This window comes from Leptonotus elevatus, chromosome 19, assembly GCF_054856555.1.
Source record: "Leptonotus elevatus isolate MCC_2025b chromosome 19, RoL_Lele_1.0, whole genome shotgun sequence".
In the NCBI taxonomy this organism is placed as follows: domain Eukaryota; kingdom Metazoa; phylum Chordata; class Actinopteri; order Syngnathiformes; family Syngnathidae; genus Leptonotus; species Leptonotus elevatus.
In genome coordinates, this window is record NC_141257.1 from 11,680,564 (window position 1) to 11,700,294 (window position 19,731).

A 19,731-nucleotide genomic window follows, 5' to 3' on the forward strand; every position below is an offset into this window, starting at 1 on the left:
AGTATATATTGTGGAATTTTCAGCAGTTAGTCAAGATGTATGAAACAGTCTGGAAAACAATTTGTCTTTTATGTTTCTTTATATTTGATTCTTCAAATATACAGAAGTCTAACAGAGCAGTTTACAAGATAGTGGTCTGTGAGACAGTGCGCAGTAAGAATCACAGAAAGATTGTTTATGCTGCCTAGTTAGGTTTTTGAGTGGAGAAGGGAGGCTCAGCTAGACAGGAAAGCAAGCAGTCTGCTCCCAGCAGGCTTATCAGTTTGGGATTGAATAATTTTCCATAACATTTGCTTACTTGACCTACTGACTAATAAAAACTTCTAATCAACTTGAAGCCAAATATGAAGTGTTTCAAACTCATATGCACATCAAGTACTTACCATATATGCCGTAAAATCCAATGAATAACACACACCCGCGTATTATACAAAAAGTTTTTTTCCTGCACTTGTGTATAATACTGTAATTTTAAATGTGAAACAGTCTACACAGAGATGGTGTAATATTTGTACTAAATTTATATTGAGAACTTTTATGATTGCACAACACAATCATAACTCGTGGGGGTAAGCAGACACCCAGAGTGACAAATGAGCCCTGTAGACATTAGCATTAAATTTTGCCTGACACTTTTAGCCCAAAACAGGATTCTTGATGTCAGATCTTAGATGAGCTGATATCAACAACAGCAATAAAAGAGGACAGGAGAAAAGAGGATGGTAGCAAAAAAAAAAAGATGCTAGAAAAAGCAAAGAGTTCCGCAGTTATACTCTTGGGACTGAAGTACAAACTTTAGCTGTCATGTTTAACTGTCTTCTGACAGTGACGAGTGTAAGTCAAACTAAACTTTAAATGACTCCCTAAATGTTTTCAGTGGGTCCCAGATCGATACATTAGTAGGCACGTATTCCACAAGGAGAAAGACAGTCAAATCTGAGAGCCATTCAAATAAGCTGCACTCCATTTCTCCCTCTATACCCACTTGTCCTTGCCTGCCTCCATTTTCTAGATATTTCTTTCATTTTTGCTATTCATAAATATATCTTACCCTCTCTTTAGGCGTCACTTTCTTTTCCTACTCCCTCCTATTCTCTTCAATTTTCCAAGCCGTCCCTCTCATTTTCCTTTTCTAGCCAAGTGAGATTGGCTTCTTTCTTTTGGCGTGTATGCTCCATGAGCAGCAGCGCTGAGGACCGGTGCCTTTGTATGCGATTGGTCGACGCCCGGCCATGTGCGTCTGGATGCTATCTCACAGTTGCTTCTATTCAAAACAATGTTCAAGCCCGCTGCAATTTTATCATCTGCTTTGTGGTCCAGCTGTATTCATAGTCTCTATTTCTCAAATTTAAATTCACACCTTAATGCCTGTGTGCATAGTCACCCATATTGAGGTCTATGAGGACAGAACAGTGAGAATACATACACACAATAGTTTTAAGAGTTTAAGCTATCATCATACTTTTGTGTACACCTTACAGGTAATATATGGCTCCTATCATTTTTAGCGCTCATGTTATGCCAATGTGCTAATGTTACTGTCCAAAATAACATTTAATTGGTTTCATACAAAAGTTGACACACCCATCAAGAGGAAATTATGCAACCAAGTACAGTAAACAATTTGTTGGTTGTCTATACGTTTATTTCTGAAAATGTGTCTGCTTTGCAGCAAAAGCTGTATTGTCCATCACTTTGTCTTCTTAACTAAACAAAAACATGACATGAATTAGTAAATATTTGTCTGGCTATCTGTGAGCTAAACTGTGAGGTAAACACAGTTCATCTATTGTCTTAACAAATGCATGATATAATTAGCAAATCATTTGACTAGCTATCTGTTTGCTGAACTATGAGGTGACCACAGTTTATCTGATTGGTTGTTGCCTGAGCAACATTGATGTCATCTTCAGTGAGTCGACAGCAAGTGGCAAAATGGCCGCCCCCTGAGATGGATAAAAAATGGCTGGATTTTGCTTCATAACTCATGTTCCAAAAATGTAATATTAATCAGAATGTCATGTTTAGACTAGTGAGATCACATATAACATATTATTTTCAAGAAATGTTTAAGGTTGACTTCCACTTTAAAGGCATAGTGTGTAATAATTTGCGACATCTAGTCGTGAACTAATAATTATTGATAATTAATTTCAATAGTATGCAAAAAAAAGATTTCCTCTCACATTAACGTACATGTCTGTATATAATCATATGTCTAGTAATGGATGCACAAAGAAAAATTTCAGATGCTAATGTCCGACCCAATGGATCGACCGCCGTTTACCTTCCACAGCTGAGGCCTGCAGGTGGTTGTTGCCGAGTTCCCTGATTCAGGCTCCCGCCGCTTGTTGCCCTCTATTTTATTCATGAAAGCTTTTACTAGCTTCTTCCACTGCTACATAAATAAAGACCAATCCAGCCTATGGCTTAGCTAACTCCCACTAGCCGCTCTTGTTAGCTGCTCTGGCTAACTGCTCTGGCTAACTCCAGGTCGCTCAGTTTTTCGACATCGCTTGCCGGGTTTCTTGCTGGCTGTTAGGTTGCTGTCGCTCGCCGAGATGCTCCCTCACTCACGCCAAATAATAATATTGGTGGTAGGCTTGCAATTTTTGGTCTTTCTGAGTCACCGTAGTTTGAGTGCTATGAAATGCACGCGCTTCGGCTGTATTCTATTATTCAGTGACATCCAGTGGTCAACTTTTACACACTGTAGCTTTAATGGAACAAAAACATGACATGAATTAGGGAATTTGTGACTGGCTATCTCTTGGTTTTTTTTGGTTTGTTTTAGCTATCTGTTAGCTAAACAGTGAGGTATACACAATTCATCTTATTGCCTTCTCAATTGAACAAAAAAATGACATGAATTAGTGAATATTTGACTACATAGCTGTTAGCTAAACTGAGTAAACACAGTTTAGCTATCTTATTGCCTTCTGACCTGAACAAAAAATTACATGAATTAGTAGGTTGACCAGCTTTATCTGTTAGCTATACTGTGATATAAACGCAAGCTAACTACTGTATCTCATTGTCTTCTTAACTGAACCAAAAAAATGACATGAATTAGTAAATAATTTAATATCTGTAAGCAAAGTTTATCTGTCTTGGTGGATTTCATAGTGATGAGTGAAGTTATAGTTGAATGTTACTGGTTGGGGAAAGTCAATTTATTTCAATAATATGTTTAAAAAAGAGAAACTTGTACTTGCAATGACATATTAGTTCACCACACACAAAGTTCAACATTTCAAACCTTTATATGTTTAAATTTTCAATTTTGTTGATTATGGCAGAAAGACATAAAAATAAACAAATCCAGTATGTCACAAAATTTGAACATTTCATGATTTTTAACTGTACGCAAATTCCTTATCAAGAGCCATATTTCAAGTGTAATTGAAGTCTTCTGTAAGTTTTTGCTTAGCAACTCCCCAAGTCCTAAAATTGTCGGGTCTTGTAACTCGAGTCTCTCGCCTCTTGTTCTGAGGCTGTTGCCCCTTGTGTGCAACTGAAACATTCTGGCTGAAATTAACGCAGACAATCTGGCCATCTGATATTATGTATTGACCTTTTGGAGAAGAGATCACCGATTATTCGCCATCACAGATTACTTTCTGTGCCCGGAGTCGCCCTTGGGATCTGCACATTATGACACTCAGCTTTTTCACTAGGAATGTTTCTGCCCATGAAAACAGGCAGTAAAAACTTTGATCACGATAAAACATGACAAATAATTTGGTAATTTTATTACTGCTACTACTACTACTATTGGATTTTTTCATTGACATGGACGTACAATTTATTGCAAAAAATTGACGATAGAAATCCAAAGGCTTGTTAAAGAGTTCCAATTTTAAAATCATGTTCCAAGATAAAATCAATAGAGTTGAAGGCTGGTCATGAATAAAGTATCTATATTTGCAAGTTTCAAGAGCATTGGTGGATATACTACCCTGCTGAAAAGAAACCTGATTGATGTTGTGTACTGAGGCCCAATCCTTGTTCTTTTTTTTTTTTAAAACTCGCTGTCATGCTGAGCTTCTGTATTCTAACAAGAATATGCTCCAGGTGATGATATCATCCCTGATAATCTTCTGTAAATCTGACGCATCTGAGTAATACACTCTGTCACGTCTGGTGGCTCTTAGTGCCAGGAAAGAGTTCATTTTCCCTCACTGATAAATATACAATATTGGATGTGTGTCAGTTACACTTGTATTGCATGTGTTTATCCTGACAAGACTTGTCATATAGACTCTGAGTCAGACGGTATGTAAACATCACAGACGCAAGAGAGTCTAATCAGTGTTGTCGTGTTCTGTCTGGGTATGGAGACACTTTGTTAAAGTGGGTCGTGTGGAATACAATGAACCCTACGAGCCAATACTGTTGTTTATCTTGTTGTTGGTAGGTACACAATGTGATGTGATCAATGGCTGTCTCATGGTCAAAGCTGCACACGTGAGCGCTCCCACTATAAGTTGAAGGAGGTGAGAGGGAGGTCATAAAACATGAACAGCATGACAATGTTTTGATGTAGTCTCTCGCTCAAGATGGAGACAACTTGATTCCGAGGCTCTATTTTTGTGAGGCCTGTTTAGCAGAAGCACACATCCTTCTCTTCTCTATACCACTTGTCGTCATTAGCGCCTCGGCTGAACTGGAGCTTATCCCAGCTGACTTGTGATGAGAGGTGGGTGCACCTTGATGAATAGTAATAGTAAAATAGCAACTGCCACAAAATAGCAGCGCTAGCAATACTAAGCTAGCATTAGCACTGTATTAGCCATGTCTGCTACCAGAATACTACAATTTTACTGAAAATGAAATATACAATAAATTAATAAATCAAATTTAATCGCTAGTCCACCATCGTCAATGTGGGGAAGACAGCCGACATAGGCCGAATCCTTTTTGTCAATCGCTAATGCTACATGCTATCTTGTTTGACAGTTCAACAAGACAATGCCTGATAACGGTCCTGATCTTTAGTATCAGGTGTGTTTGTAGGCGGAAACATCTAAAACCTGTAGGACTTCGGACCTCGAGGACCGAAATTGGTGAACCCTGCGCTAGAAGCTTGGCTTACATTGGGTCTGCCCGGTGACCACAGTGGAAAGGACTACATTTCCCATGATTCTTAGACACGAAAGCAGGAAGTCGTTCTCGTCTCGGTTCGGCGAAAATACGCCTGCTAGTGGCTAGATGTGGATGAGAACGAGAATGCAAGCATGAATGTAAAACTAAATAGGAAGACATTTAACAGATAAATCCTCTTTTAATTGCTTTATCGTATGAATTGCTATGACAACGGTGTGATTGACATACACGGCAAAAAAACAAGATGTCGGAATGGGACCTGATATAACATCGAGACATAAAAATGTCCCGGTCATTTTTCTGCATAATTCATAATTAAAGCCTAGTTCATGCAGTCAAGTTCCACTTGCGCCTTGTAAGTTGTAATAATTGTAGAAATGCAAACAAAAATGTCTACAGGAATGGATGAAACAAGCACTGGTGTAAATTTGTAGCCCACCGCAGAGGAGCGACACATAATAATGGTGGTAAATGATAACGTGGAAAGTTAATGACCTCCCCTCCCCACAAGGAGGTCACCACGCGTCGAGAGGCAAGGCGCCTTCTCCATAACGGATTAATATAGACTCATATCACCCCACTTTGCTCCCTCCCATCCCTTCCCTTCCCCCTACTATCATTTCTCTCTCCCTCCGTCCCGACTCTCAATCTCCCGGACACTCGTTCATCTTCCGCCATACGCCGCTGCTCCCATTTGTTCTCTCTTGACATGGCCTTTTACCTCAGATCCAATTGCCACCATTTTAATCGAGACAAAATTACATTACGGTGGGCTTCACTTCCTGCCTGCCTGTTTGCGCTCGTGTGTGTGTCTAGGCTATTTTGAGTTTGCTATAGGGTTCCTACATGGTCACAAAGATGAACTTCAATGTCACGCCAGTAAAGGATTTTGTAGCCTACCGGAATTGCGCAAAGGGAGACAAATACGACACCTCCTGTCTTTGATGGATCTGTTGGACTGCTTGCATGAGGACATTCTACCGGGTGGATGTAAGCTGATTGGCTGGAAGAGTTGTGTCCCATTAATCTATTTATGTCCCATACAGTATAATATATTAGTCAGAGCCAAACAAATTGGATGGGATAAAGAGTAATTAGGCTGGATAATCAAACCTCTTTCGCTTTTTCACACATACACATGGGCTAAGATATTGGTGTCCAAATTATGGATCGAGGCTCATTTGTGGTCTGCAGCTTGTCTTTTATTGTCGCACAGTATCTTTTCCCATCCAATAAGCACATACATTCAAATCGTAGCATTCAGCATTCCCACGCAATTTATGCAGAAATTGCACTTTGTCTAGTTGTCATATGCAATACATAAAATATCAAAAAAAAAGAAAAAAAGTGAAATTATGTTATTTGCATCTCAACAGTTTTTTTTGGGTAATTGTTGTCATACTTGATTAAATTCTGAATACTCAGAGATGGCTTTTTGGCTGTTTGCCTCTCTGTGGCTGCAACAACCACAGTGCCATTTTATCGTAGAACCTCTTACCATGAATTCACGCAGGAGCCCTGTGAGAGCATGCAAATGACTGAAGCGTATATATATTTTAACTGAGCCAGCAACTCTATAGAGCACACAGCAGGTAGTGCATCCCGAAGTTGGAATGAGTCAATGTAACTTTATGGTAATGAGGTGGAACATGGCAAGGGCAGCATGTTATAGGAGATTCACAAGTATAGAGCTAACGCGCTTTATGCGGCACAATAGAGGACAGGAAAACAGAATAAGGAAAGATGGAGAGTCTCCCCTCTTGAATATTAACTTCTTGAGTAATATTATACATTTTTGTATCACCTGGCCCGAGTTCTTGACAAACCTCGTATGTCACGCACAAAGTGTGTTTAATCAAGAACACCCTGCTTTTGGCGTCATTTAAAGCCAGACCAAACGTTACAATTAAAGGACGGTTCAACAAAAGCCTCCTAGTTATGCGCTGCAATTAACCACCTCAATGCTCATTAGTAAGACCTGCTGTAAACAAATAGCTTGTGGAGTTTTGTCGTAATGCTATAAAAGAGCTAATTGCTCATTCAAGTCTTTTTGTCTCCAATATTTGATGATAAAGTGTGGAGCTTTGCTTCAGGCATGACAGTTTATATGTTGCTGTGAGTAGCATTTTTTCCTGTGTTTAGTTCATAAATACAGATAGTAGATATTATATATGATAATGTTTTTTGTTATTGTAATGCTCAGCGCACATCTTGCCTTGCATGGAGAAAAGCCTTTGAATTTTGCCTGAAACTTGAATGTGACCAAAAACGCCAAACAGTTTTCTTAGTCAGGCCAGTAGTTTATTCCTATGCATATTTAATGCAGACCTGATGATTAAACATTGCAGAGTCCATTACCGTGCTGCATTAAATGACATATAAAGACTTAAATGATCTCAAGTGTTTGTAGTATAATGGTGACTACAGGTTCAATGAGAAACCCATTTAAACAAGGTGATATTGTACATTGAAATAAAAAAGATTTGTTATGCAAAGGTTGTCATTTTTTGCTGCTGTACGACTTTAGGACCAATATTGCTATCATTAGCACACGACTGCCATCGTAAACAAATACAAAAATAAGTTTTACCTGAAAAAGGAAGAGTTCTGAACTCAAATGTAAACTTTGGCAGTTTTTCTGATACTGCCGCGGACATTCACTTCTCTGTACGCTCGTTTCAAGTATCATATGGACAGATGTGAGGCCATCAGCATTTGACAGCTTAGACTTTCCCGCTTTTGTAAGCATATTATTCCCTTGCCCGTGGCTCACCAATTGACATTAGAGCAGCGTTGCAAAATTGCCACCTGGCAAGTTTTTGTGTCCTTGACTGCAGGTCAGTGCCGATTTGAAAAGATTTTTATGGCCTTCACAACAACGCGGAGTACAAGTTATGCTATCCGAGGTACAACAACCAGCAATGAAAAATTGAACTCCTAGAGCAGGCTTTAGCGCAAAGCCAGTGATCCAAAGTGGTGCGTCGGAACTCATTTTGATCAGCATAAGCTCGATTCAGGGGTTGTTTTAAAGAGTGGGAAAGCTTCACAACCAAATCCAACAATTGCTGAACTGCTGTTTTTGCCCTTCTATAAATGTGTGTATATGGTTACCATTTGGTTTACTGTTTGACTGCTAAGGATTTATTTTTGGTACACAAATCCCATGAGGTCTTGACATTGTGAGGCTCTAGTGTCAGTTCAGGCAGTCTACCATACAACATCTGTATTCTGTGATGATTGAGATTGGTGAAACAAGAAATTCACAATGTCAGGGATTTTTTTTGACCCTACAGATACAATTCTGATTGCTTTGTCTGTCATCATCCATAGGGGCGTTTCTCAACGCCTTGGGGGCCCCAATCAAGGCTGACCGAGGAGCGGCCCCAACACACGCACGCACACACAAACCTGGACAATGGATGAATAAATATAGCTTTTATTTAATTATTTACATGGACAAAAACTGAAAGCAAACAAAAGAAAATAGCCTAAAATATTTGGTTAGCAGGGTTTGCAGGTTTACTTAATGTAACTTGATTGCTTTCAATTAAACCAATACCAAAATGTGTTAATGAAGAGAAAAAAGCCAAAATATTGATTAAAGGTATATTTATATATTGTATATATTTACCTTTTCTGTTGTTTAGTATTATGTTTAATTATACTGTATATCCAACAAGAGGAATTCTAGTCATGGGAAGTTTGGCTCTTATGCCTCAGCTCCCACAGGAGACGCTCTTTCAACTCCCAAACAACTCATTCAAACCCAAAAATGCACAAATACGTTTTTTTTATTTAAATAATTTGTGTTGCATTCCCCTAAATGTATTTATAATTTTTTTTAATGCTAGAGCATACCGAAGGCTTTGATGCAGCTTTTGACGTGAAAAGGTGGCTTAAAGAAATTGTAGTTATTACAAAAAAGGCCAGCAGGTGGCAGCAGAGTATAAGAGATCAACCAGGGCCATGTTGCAACAAGCTCTTTTTGCCAGTGTTTTCAACAGGTTTGTGAATAATGATGAAACTTAGCTATATTCTAATGCTAATTGCTGCAAAACGGAAACAGATACAAATATGTTTTTTTGTCATGATAAAAGAAGAGACTGTAATTTTTCTTTTGGTAGCTTCCATGTTTTTATAGCAATAAAACACAATATTCTGTAGGCCTTACAAAATCAGTCAAAATCCAGTAATACAGCCGGGAGCAAAGGGGGTTGCTTCAGTGAAAATGGCTGGGAGTGAATGAGTTCAATTAGGATCTTCTGCAGCCTTAATATTTTATAAAAACGAAGGATTTGTTTGTTGTAAATCCTTCTGCGTTCATTGTTGAAATCTGTACGATAACCTGCTTTTATCCCATAATTACCGAATCAATTTAACCAACGTGCCATCAATACTGTGTAGTTTGGCAGTGCGTTGTCACTGATATGGGCCAGTCTCTTGGGTCCCGATTCAGTTTGGGGTCCGAGGCAAATGCCTGGATTGCCTGCCCAGTTGCGTCTCTTGTCCGAGTGAGGTCTTGGCCAGTTTAAGTGTGGAAAAACTTATATTCACAGGTATCTGTAGTCACAGGTATGGCAATGGCCACTTTACATAATCTGAAGAGCTCATGCAAAACTTCTTTGAATGTTTCTATGAGATTTGTCAAATCCACCATACACTGTTTCCTGGGGGTCCACTTGAACCTGGGTTAACATCAGCATATAAAAAGAAAGTGAACAACTTATTCTCCTGCAAGAAATTGACAATAAGAGTTTGTTAAAAGTGAGGCAGTCCATCAGTGCACGTTAAGTGTAATTTAATTGGATGAAAGCTTTAAGTGCAAGGCCTGATGGGAGTCAGCTACATTATGTGGAAATAATTTACCTTTAACTCTTTGACTGCCATAAACGTTATAAAACGTTTAGCATAAACCTAGGGAAGGGCGCCGAGGACGTTAAAAGACGTCCCCTATGTTTTTTTGTTTTTTTTTCAAAAACGGGTGCAGGAAAGCCTTGGGCAGCTGTGCTGAAAGTATCAGGCAGATCTGATTAGTAAAAGACTCGTTTTGGCCCCTAGAGGGCAGCGATGACTCTCTTTGCACAAGGTTGGATGGGCCGCCCACCGTGGGCGTCAGTAGAAGACGTGAGGCGGAGCTAGAGTGTTGAGGAGACAATGGCTGGTTCAAGCCATTGTGGCTTGACCAAGCAACCGGTTGCAAGCAACTCACGCTTGAGCATTTTTTTCAAAGACGGAAAGCATCAATCAATACTAAAAAGCGCATTGATGTCGACGATGATGATGACTCCGAGCTTGACGCCAAAGTTGGAAGCCTTGACGCGACTGCTATGACACGTAGTAAGCCTCACCGGCTAAGCGCGGCTAGCGCGGCTAGCGCTGCTAAGGCCGGAAAACGCGCACAATAGCCGGCCGGGTACTTCTACACAATCGGACATTCGATCGGGCGATGGAGAGTTGGCATCGACCAATGCAGATTGATGATGATGATGATGATGACTCCAAGCTTGACGCCAAAGTTGGAAGCCTTGACGCGACTGTTTATGATCACGTAGTAAGCCTCACCGGCTAAGCGCGGCTAGCGCTGCTAAGGCCGGAAAACGCGCACAATAGCCGGCCGGGTACTTCTACACAATCGGACATTCGATCGGGCGATGGAGAGTTGGCATCGACCAATGCAGATTGATGATGATGATGATGATGACTCCGAGCTTGACGCCAAAGTTGGAAGCCTTGACGCGACTGCTATGATTACGTAGTAAGCCTCACCGGCTAAGCGCGGCTACCGCTGCTAACGCCGGAGCTGCACAAGCGGACATTCGATCGGACAATGAAGAGTACCCCGAGTCCAATGCATATTCATCGGAGGAGCGGGTACAGTCTGATCACGGAGAAGACACTGTTTCTGGACTACGATGCCACCATGAATGGAGTGGATAAAATGGATCAGAACATCTCCTACCACCCGGTATAGCAACTGAAGGACACGAGGAAGCGAGACGTAACGTAACCGTAGCATGATCCTGATATTAGACTTGATGACACACTGCAGTATATACTTGCTATTCCCCGGAAAAAAACGGCCTGCAAGAAAGTGGCGCACGCGAAGAGGCAATCTGTTGTGCAAATGCTGTTGCGTCTCCTTGCACGCAGGAGAGTGTTACAAAAAGAAAAACTGTCGTTGAAACATCCACATATTTGTAAATAGCACCACAGTTGCACACATTTGTAAATAGTTTGCCAAATTGTTGTCAAATTGTTACACTGTTGAATGTAAATAAACGTATTTTGCTATCAAAAAACACTTTTTCATTCTTGGTGGTAGTGTTTTATAGAAGTAAAGCACTATTTAGGTGTTTGTGGCATCATTCATGGACAAAAAGAAGTGTCAAATTCACTAGAATGCATGAAATAATATCGTTTCACTAAAAGCTTGATTTCTCCGTATTTTGGTCCAAAACAGGCGAAATTGGGTCAAACTAACCATTTTCTATTGTTGATTACTAAAGAACGGAATAAGGTAGAAACAAACTTTTTTTTCTGATGAAAGATGAAAGTCCAATCTTTCATTTGGTAGTACGTGTGTTTCCATAGTCCAAACAGAACATTTTCTGTGGACCTTGAAAGATCAGTCAAAATGCTTAAATCGGCTGGCACTGACGGCATCCCTTTTCTGAAAACGTCTGGCAGTCAAAGAGTTAAAGCACATTGAGTGAATCGGAGATAAACAAAATACAAACAAAAATTAAGCAAATGTGTCAAATGTATTAAATAGTCCTTCCCACAAATGGTAACCTCTTTGTCCAATGTTAAGTGTAAAATGCAGCCTGTGTAATTGATATAATAGATATTAAAAAAAAAAGTGTGTACAACCAAAGCTGTGTTTTCCTCACTCCAGATAAATAGGACGAGAGGACTGCACTGGAGTCCAAACACAGACACATTGTAACACATGGTAAAATTAGTCTCTCCATACACCCCTTTTAAAGGTAATTCCTGAGCATGACTTCAGGGCGTTTTTTTTCCCTCCCAGCAACAAGCACAGGCTAATTTTGGTGTCCTCATGTGTACTTGTGTAGTGTGCTAGAATGGAGTCCCCCCCCCCCCCCCATGTAAACAGCGACAGAGAGCTCTTCTCATCATAGTGTTTGTGATAATGAGTCTATGTGATTATTTGTATACAGTATTTGACAAGTGGAGGTTTGGTGCTTATTTCACTGCACTGCAGAGGAATCGAAAGTCAGGAACCCTAACCCTTTCCCAATTGTTCTTCATAAATTCACTTGGAGTAATTGCCCATAAAACTGAAATTGACCCTACAGGCTGGCTTCCATTTTGGCTTCACTATCCAGATCTAGCTTTGTCCATCTCTTAGTACAGTTCATGGTTCAACAAGCCCCGTCCCTCCCTCCCATGACCATCTGCGAATGTGTAACATATCACTGTCTCCACCCGTGTGTGTCCGTAGGGGTACTCCATGTCCTCCTACGATGCGACAACGCCAGTGAATGAGTGCTTCGTCCCCCACAGTGTCCCAGGGGACTAGCATCTGTCGCCGTGATGCACTCGCCACTGCTACAAACTCCATTACCCGCTGTCCTGCTTCTCTGTCATTGTCAGCCACGTTCCAGAACCCACACCGGGTAGGTGCAACACACACGTGCACATGCGTTTGAACGCAGTTGTGTGTATGCTGGTGATGCTTTTAGGTGCTGTGTGAGCCAAGTAGGATTAATGAAGACGTATGTTTTGTGGTCAACATTTTGGTCAGTGAGGTAAAGTGAGAGACCGAAAGAAGGAAGATGAAAATGAGGACATAAGGGGGCCACCACTGAGACAGGGAAAAAACCCCGCCCAGTGTTGCCACAGTTACCTTGAAAAAATAACTGAGTTACTTAACTGATTACTTGCTTTAAAAAGCAACTTGGTCATTTTAGTGATTGCTTGTTTAAAAAAAGTAATTAGTTACTTTACTGGTTTATTACTTGAAAAAGTAGCTTCGTTACTTAACTGATTACTTGCTTGAAAAAGCAATTTAGTTACTTTACTGGTTACTTGCTTGAAAAAGTAACTTGGTTACTCTACTGGTTACTTGCTTGAAAAAGTAGTTTAGTTATTTGACTGATTACTTGCATAAAAAAGTAACATAGTTACTTCACTGATTACTTGCTTGAAAAAGCAACTTGGTCATTTTGTTGATTACTTGTTTTAAAAAGTAACTTGTTACTTTACTGATTACTTGCTTGAAAAAGGAATCTACTGATTACGTGCTTGAAATAGTAATTTAGTTACTTTACTGGTTACTTGCTTGAAAAAGTTACTTGGCTATTTTATTGATTACTTGTTTTAAAAAGTAACCAGTTACTTTGCTGATTACTAGCTTGAAAAAATAATTTAAAACACAGAGGAAAGACAGTCTTTCTCACCTTCACTTGACAAAAATACATTTTTTTAAATTATTTCTCAAATACAGGCAGTCTTATTTACTTGGCATAGTGTACTATCGAGACACCTCTCTTTTTAATAAACAACGTTTTTGATAAGTCTCTTGGATTGGATTTCATGAAATTGTACAGGCATACCTAATAAAGTGGCCAGTGAGCACATTCGGCTGCCTGCCTACTAGCTCAAACACAGAACAACACTCCCACACGCATTATCTTAAAAAAAAAAAAAGCCCATTGAAGGCCCTTTCCCTCTCTTCATTTCCAGAAGGGCTCATCATAATGGCTTGCAAAAGCCTGGAGAGCTTTTCTGCACACACTTTGGCAGCTCTTTCATTAACGAATACCCAATTCACTCCGTTTGAAAGGCTAAAATTTTGTGTTTTTACATGTGAGGGCTTTAAATTATGTCTCTTCTCATTAGCTACAAGGGTTGAAATGCAAAAATTATTGTAAGCTTCAGATCATGCAGCAAGATAAAAAAAAATATCTGTGTTTTTGATAGTATACTATACATTGTGTCAACCTGACTTGCACGTGTTTTTAAAAAAAATAGTTTTTGATGTATAAAAAGTTTTACTTTAGGTAAAAGAAAGCCACAAACTACGTATGTCGATGTCAACAGAAAAAACATTAAATGCAATGGAAGAAAACACTGAGTAGCAAACAAAAGAGAACATTGAGTAGGAAAGCAAAATCACAACAGTGCAATTGGAGGATTAAGAAATATTAAGCCATTTCTGCAACATTATCCCAAATTAAATCCTTCCAAGATTTGGTGTCATTCACAGCTGACAGAATGAGGTTGTTATTTTTGGTCTTGCTAAATTATTACAAATTCTGAGAGATTACTTGAGGCATTTATTCTGTCTACAATGCAATTTCTTTTTGAATCAGTTGCATGGGGAGATACAAGCCTTGCACGCCCAGAGGACACAAAGACACACATTTTTTCCCTTTAACAAACACACATTACCAGATAAAACAATTAGGAATTTACTGGCACTGTAATATCCTTTTTTACTATATTCACTTGCTTGCAAAGCCAAATTCAAATAGCATATTAGTTACACGTCTTTTGTACGTCATCTCAGAGCTATATATATAATAACAATAATTATTATTATTATGGGTGTTAGAAAAAATCGATTCGGCAATATAAGGCGATATTACAGCGCGCAATTCTCGAATCGATTCGATATGCGGCCGAATCGATTTTTAAACATCAATTTTTTTATGGGAATATTCAACAAAACGTCTTACTTAGGGTTAGGATTCACACATTAAGCATGGAAGAATGTTATATTAATGGAACATTAAGCCTTAATATTTTATTTCAGTGCTGTTCAATCATGAAACAGACTGCAACCTGTTTGGTAAATACAGTGGCTCAGTTTTAAGCCAGAATTTTCAGATAAATAAATACATTTTCATACAAATCTTACAGTGTACATGTACAAGGTTACTGATTAGTATTTTCTAAATTTGAGTAAACACCCACCCCGCCCACACCGCAATAATCAATGTATAGATCCGTATCGGGTTTAATCGTATTGAATCGAATCGTGACCTATGAATCGTGATACGAATCGAATCGCCAGGTACTAGGCAATTCACACCCCTAATATATATGTATATATATATACTAAAATGAGCAAATTAGCAAATACTTTTTTGTGAACAAATTAAGTCAATGAATAACTTCTCACAGCACACTAGTGTGCATCAACAACCTGTTTGGGAATTGTTGAAAAGTTAACTGCTTTATATGTCAGACTGCTTTTGCTTCAAATAACGTTCTCTGAATTTTTTATTCTCTTCTAATGTTCTTCTCTTGCCACTTGTTAAGGCAGTTATTATTATTAATTTTTTTACGTGCCGTAAAAATGTGAGGTGACAAGCTCAAGGGCATTTGACCATAGGGATTACACTGCACTGTAGTTTCATTTTTCCAAACTAATGGTACACAATGATTTTTAACATGTCCTATTTATCAGCACCACATAGTGTCTTGCATCTTCGGCTAACTCCCACCCCCTCTAGAAATAAAACGGAATAATATCTTTTGTTCCTGGGAGGTGAAAGGCGGGTCAGATTTTGTCTGCTAAGCAATCACTGCGGTGGCTGACTTTAATTGCTGCAGGCGCAAGGTGGTCTTTGAAGGTGACATTGTAAAGTAAATAACACAACAGAGATGATGAAGAAAAAACAAAAGTGACAGGGATGCCCGCATTCATTTATTTTGCAGCCTCTTCTCACTGATGATGCTTGCATTACAAAAATGAGACGCTCCATTGTCCTCTTGCCACTCACCATGCTACGGAAGAGGATTAGGGCCAGCGAAGAGAACAAAAAAGCTTGGCAGGATTCTGACTTTAAAGTGAGAATTCTAACTTTATTCTCAGAATTCTGACTTTAACTCTTTGACCGCCATAAACGTTATAAAACGTTTAGCATAAACCTACGGAAGGGCGCCGAGGACGTTAAAAGACGTTCACTATGTTTTTTTTGTTTTTTTTTGGGAAACGGGTGGAGGAAAGCCTTGGGCAGCTGTGCTGAAAGTATCAGGCAGATCTGGTTAGTATAAGGACTCGTTTTGGCCCCTAGATGGCAGCGATGACTCTCTTTGCACAAGGTTGGATGGGCCGCCCACCGTGGGCGTCAGTAGAAGACGTGAGGCGGAGCTAGAGTGTTGAGGAGACAATGGCTGATGAAGCAACCGGTTGCAAGCAGCTCACGCTTGAGCATTTTTTTCAAAGACGGAAAGCATCGATCAATACTAAAAAGCGCATTGATGTCGACGATGATGATGACTCCGAGCTTGACGCCAAAGTTGGAAGCCTTGACGCGACCGTTATGATCACGTAGTAAGCCTCACCGGCTAAGCGCGGCTAGCGCGGCTAGCGCTGCTAAGGCCGGAAAACGCGCACAATAACCGACCGGGTACTTCTACACAATCGGACATTCGAGAGTTGTCGAAAAGCATCGACCAATGCATTGATGATGATGATGATGGTGAATCCCGAGGTTGACGCCACAGTTGGACGCCACAGTTGGACGCGGCCTTTATTCTCACGTCATAAAGCATCACCGGCTAGCTCTGCTAACGCCGGAGCTGCACATGCGGACATTTTGTCGGACAATGAAGAGTACCCCGAGTCCAATGCATATTCATCGGAGGAGCGGGTACAGTCTGATCACGGAGAAGACACTGTTTCTAGACTACGATGCCACCATGAATGGAGTGGATAAAATCGATCAGAACATCTCTTACAACCCGGTGTAGCAACTGAAGGACATGAGGAAGCCAGACGTAACACCACCGTAACGTAACCGTAGCATGATCCTGATATTAGACTTGATGGCAACACACACTGCAGTATATACTTGCTATTCCCCGGAAAAAACGGCCTGCAAGAGAGTGGAGCTTTTGCACGCGAAGAGGCAATCTGTTGTGCAAATGCTGTTGCGTCTTCTTGCACGCAGGAGAGTGTTACAAAAACAAAAACTGTCGTTGAAACATCCACATATTTGTAAATAGCACCACAGTTGCACACATTTGTAAATAGTTTGCCAAATTGTTGTCAAATTGTTACACTGTTGAATGTAAATAAACGTATTTTGCTATCAAAAAACACTTTTTCATTCTTGGTGGTAGTGTTTTATAGAAGTAAAGCACTATTTAGGTGTTTGTGGCATCATTCATGGACAAAAAGAAGTGTAAAATTCACTAGAATGCATGAAATAATATCGTTTCACTAAAAGCTTGATTTCTCCGTATTTGAGTCCAAAACAAGCGAAATCGGGTGAAACTAACCATTTTCTATTGTTGATTACTAAAGAACGGAATAAGGTAGAAACAATTTATTTTTCTGATGAAAGATGAAAGTCCAATCTTTCATTTGGTAGTACGTGTGTTTCCATAGTCCAAACAGAACATTTTCTGTGGACCTTGAAAGATCAGTCAAAATGCTTAAATCGGCTGGCACTGACGGCATCCCTTTTCTGAAAACGTCTGGCAGTCAAAGAGTTAAGTGACAATTCTGACTTTAATCTCAGAATTCTCACTTTAAAGTCAGAATTCTCACTTTAAGTTAGAATTCTGACGTTATTCTCGGAAATCTGACTTTAAAGTGAGAATTTTGACTTTAATCTCAGAATTTAATTTCATCTCATAAATCTGATTTTAAAGTCATTCTGAGAATAAAGTCAGAATTCCCACTTTAAAGTGAGAATTCTGACTTTATTCTTTGAATTTTGACTTTCTGACTTTAAAGTCAAAATTCTGAGATCAAAGTGAGAATTCTGCCAACCCTTTTTTTTCTCTTCACTAGCCCTAATCCTCTTCCGTACCATGCGTCTATTCCCTATTTCCATATTTATTTATTCCCTCTCTCATATTGAATATTAATACTAATGTGGTGCTAAGGTGGAAATTTGTTGAGGGGAGAGAGAGATGAGGAGGGAAATAACCAGTGAGATGCTTTAGCTGATGAGATGGCAACACAGATAGAGAATGATTGACTTGGAGAACACAGGAAGAGGGGGGGGGGAGCAGGAGGGGGTGATAAGCGATGGATGGAGGGCAGAGGAGAAGAGGCGAGATCAACATGGCACTAATTGTTTCCTCTGCACCCCAACCGAGCCTCCATCAGCCATTCATCACCTCGCCGCAATCAGTCCACAGCAGACACATTGGCAAATGAGACCCTCCTTTCACTCCATCCATTAAGGAGGCAGCAACATGGAGGTGCGCCGTGCAAAAGAGGGAGGCGCGTTTGACGCCAATGCGATTGTAGGAGCAGAACCCGAGTTTGTCTGATGAGCTTGTCCCTCTTTCGCCCGTGGTCCAACAACACAAACACATTTTTCATTTTCTCCTTGTTCGGGGCGCTACCCCATCAATCAACTCTGCTAAATCAAATGGAAAATCATCCAACTTGCTGTATGCACCCTGGTATGAAAGGCAACACAGTCAAACATGGCCGCGCAGCTCATCGCGTTTATTAAGGAAGCATTCTAATTAGCAAGCGCAAATGAGCTTAGTTCCAGCTCCGCGGTTGCCAGCTGGGTGCGACTCGGGGAATAAAAATGTGACTGTGAAAAATCAAATGTCCAATAATAGCTGGAACCGCAACTTGACAACCAGCATTACTGATGTCATAGGATTAGCACGTTCGACGCACGAAGGGATTTGGGTTTCATGCTTTTAACAATTGAGACAAATGAGGCAAAAATCTGCCGTAATGTATTCTCTCAACTGTATTCATAGACATGAGTCAGTGGATGTTTGGGCCACACGGAATGTCTTCGGCATACTGTGATGACATGCCCAACACTTTCTTTATTTCCAAGCAGTGTAAGTCTCTTGAATGCTTATCTTCACAGCACTGCCAGTTGCCAAGGTCAAATGCGATCTTTAAATCTCAGTCCGTGCAGTGTACCTGTCTTTTACTGCACAAAGTAAAACACATAAAGATAAGTGTTTTGTCAAGCAGGGAGACGGCCTTGTGAAATTGTGAACGGGATGTCTTTATCAGGTTTTGAGTTATGTGGGATCCAATGGGGGCTGAGCTCCCCTGTGCTCCCATAAAGGCAGTAAAATCATATATTGTATATGCGCCACAATTCGACTTGTTGGCAGAGTGCGAAGCAAACTACTGAAAGTGAAACCAGACTTTACCTGTGAGATGACTGTCTTTACTTTTGAAATTCATGGAACCTACCAAAAGAAAGATTAGTCTCTTCTTTCATCAGGAAAAACAAGTATAATTGTATCTGTATAAAGTATAATTGTATCTGTTTATGTTTTGCAGCAATTAGCATTAAAATATAGCTAAGTTTCATCATTATTCACAAGCACTGGCAAAAAGAGCTTGTTGCAACGTGAAAGTGAAACCAGACTTTACCTGTGAGATGACTGTCTTTACTTTTGAAATTCATGGAACCTACCAAAAGAAAGATTAGTCTCTTCTTTCATCAGGAAAAACAAGTATAATTGTATATGTTTATGTTTTGCAGCAATTAGCATTAAAATATAGCTAAGTTTCATCATTATTCACAAGCACTGGCAAAAAGAGCTTGTTGCAACGTGACCCTGGCTGATCTCTTATACTCTGCTGCCATCCGCTGGCCGTTTTTTGTAATAACTACCTTTGCCTTAAGCGACTTCTTCAGGTCAGAG

The 19,731-nt window shown here is 39.9% G+C and overlaps 1 long non-coding RNA gene across 1 annotated transcript in view; it reads left to right on the forward strand.

Moving 5' to 3' along the window:
* Positions 1 to 12,694, forward strand: part of LOC147157985 (uncharacterized) — a 59,515-nt gene extending 46,821 nt beyond the window's left edge. Inside the window, exon 4 of the long non-coding RNA XR_015091422.1 lies at positions 12,572 to 12,694. This is a non-coding gene — a long non-coding RNA (uncharacterized LOC147157985). The remainder of the gene's footprint in view (positions 1 to 12,571) is intronic.
* The last annotated feature ends 7,037 nt before the right edge of the window (positions 12,695 to 19,731 follow it).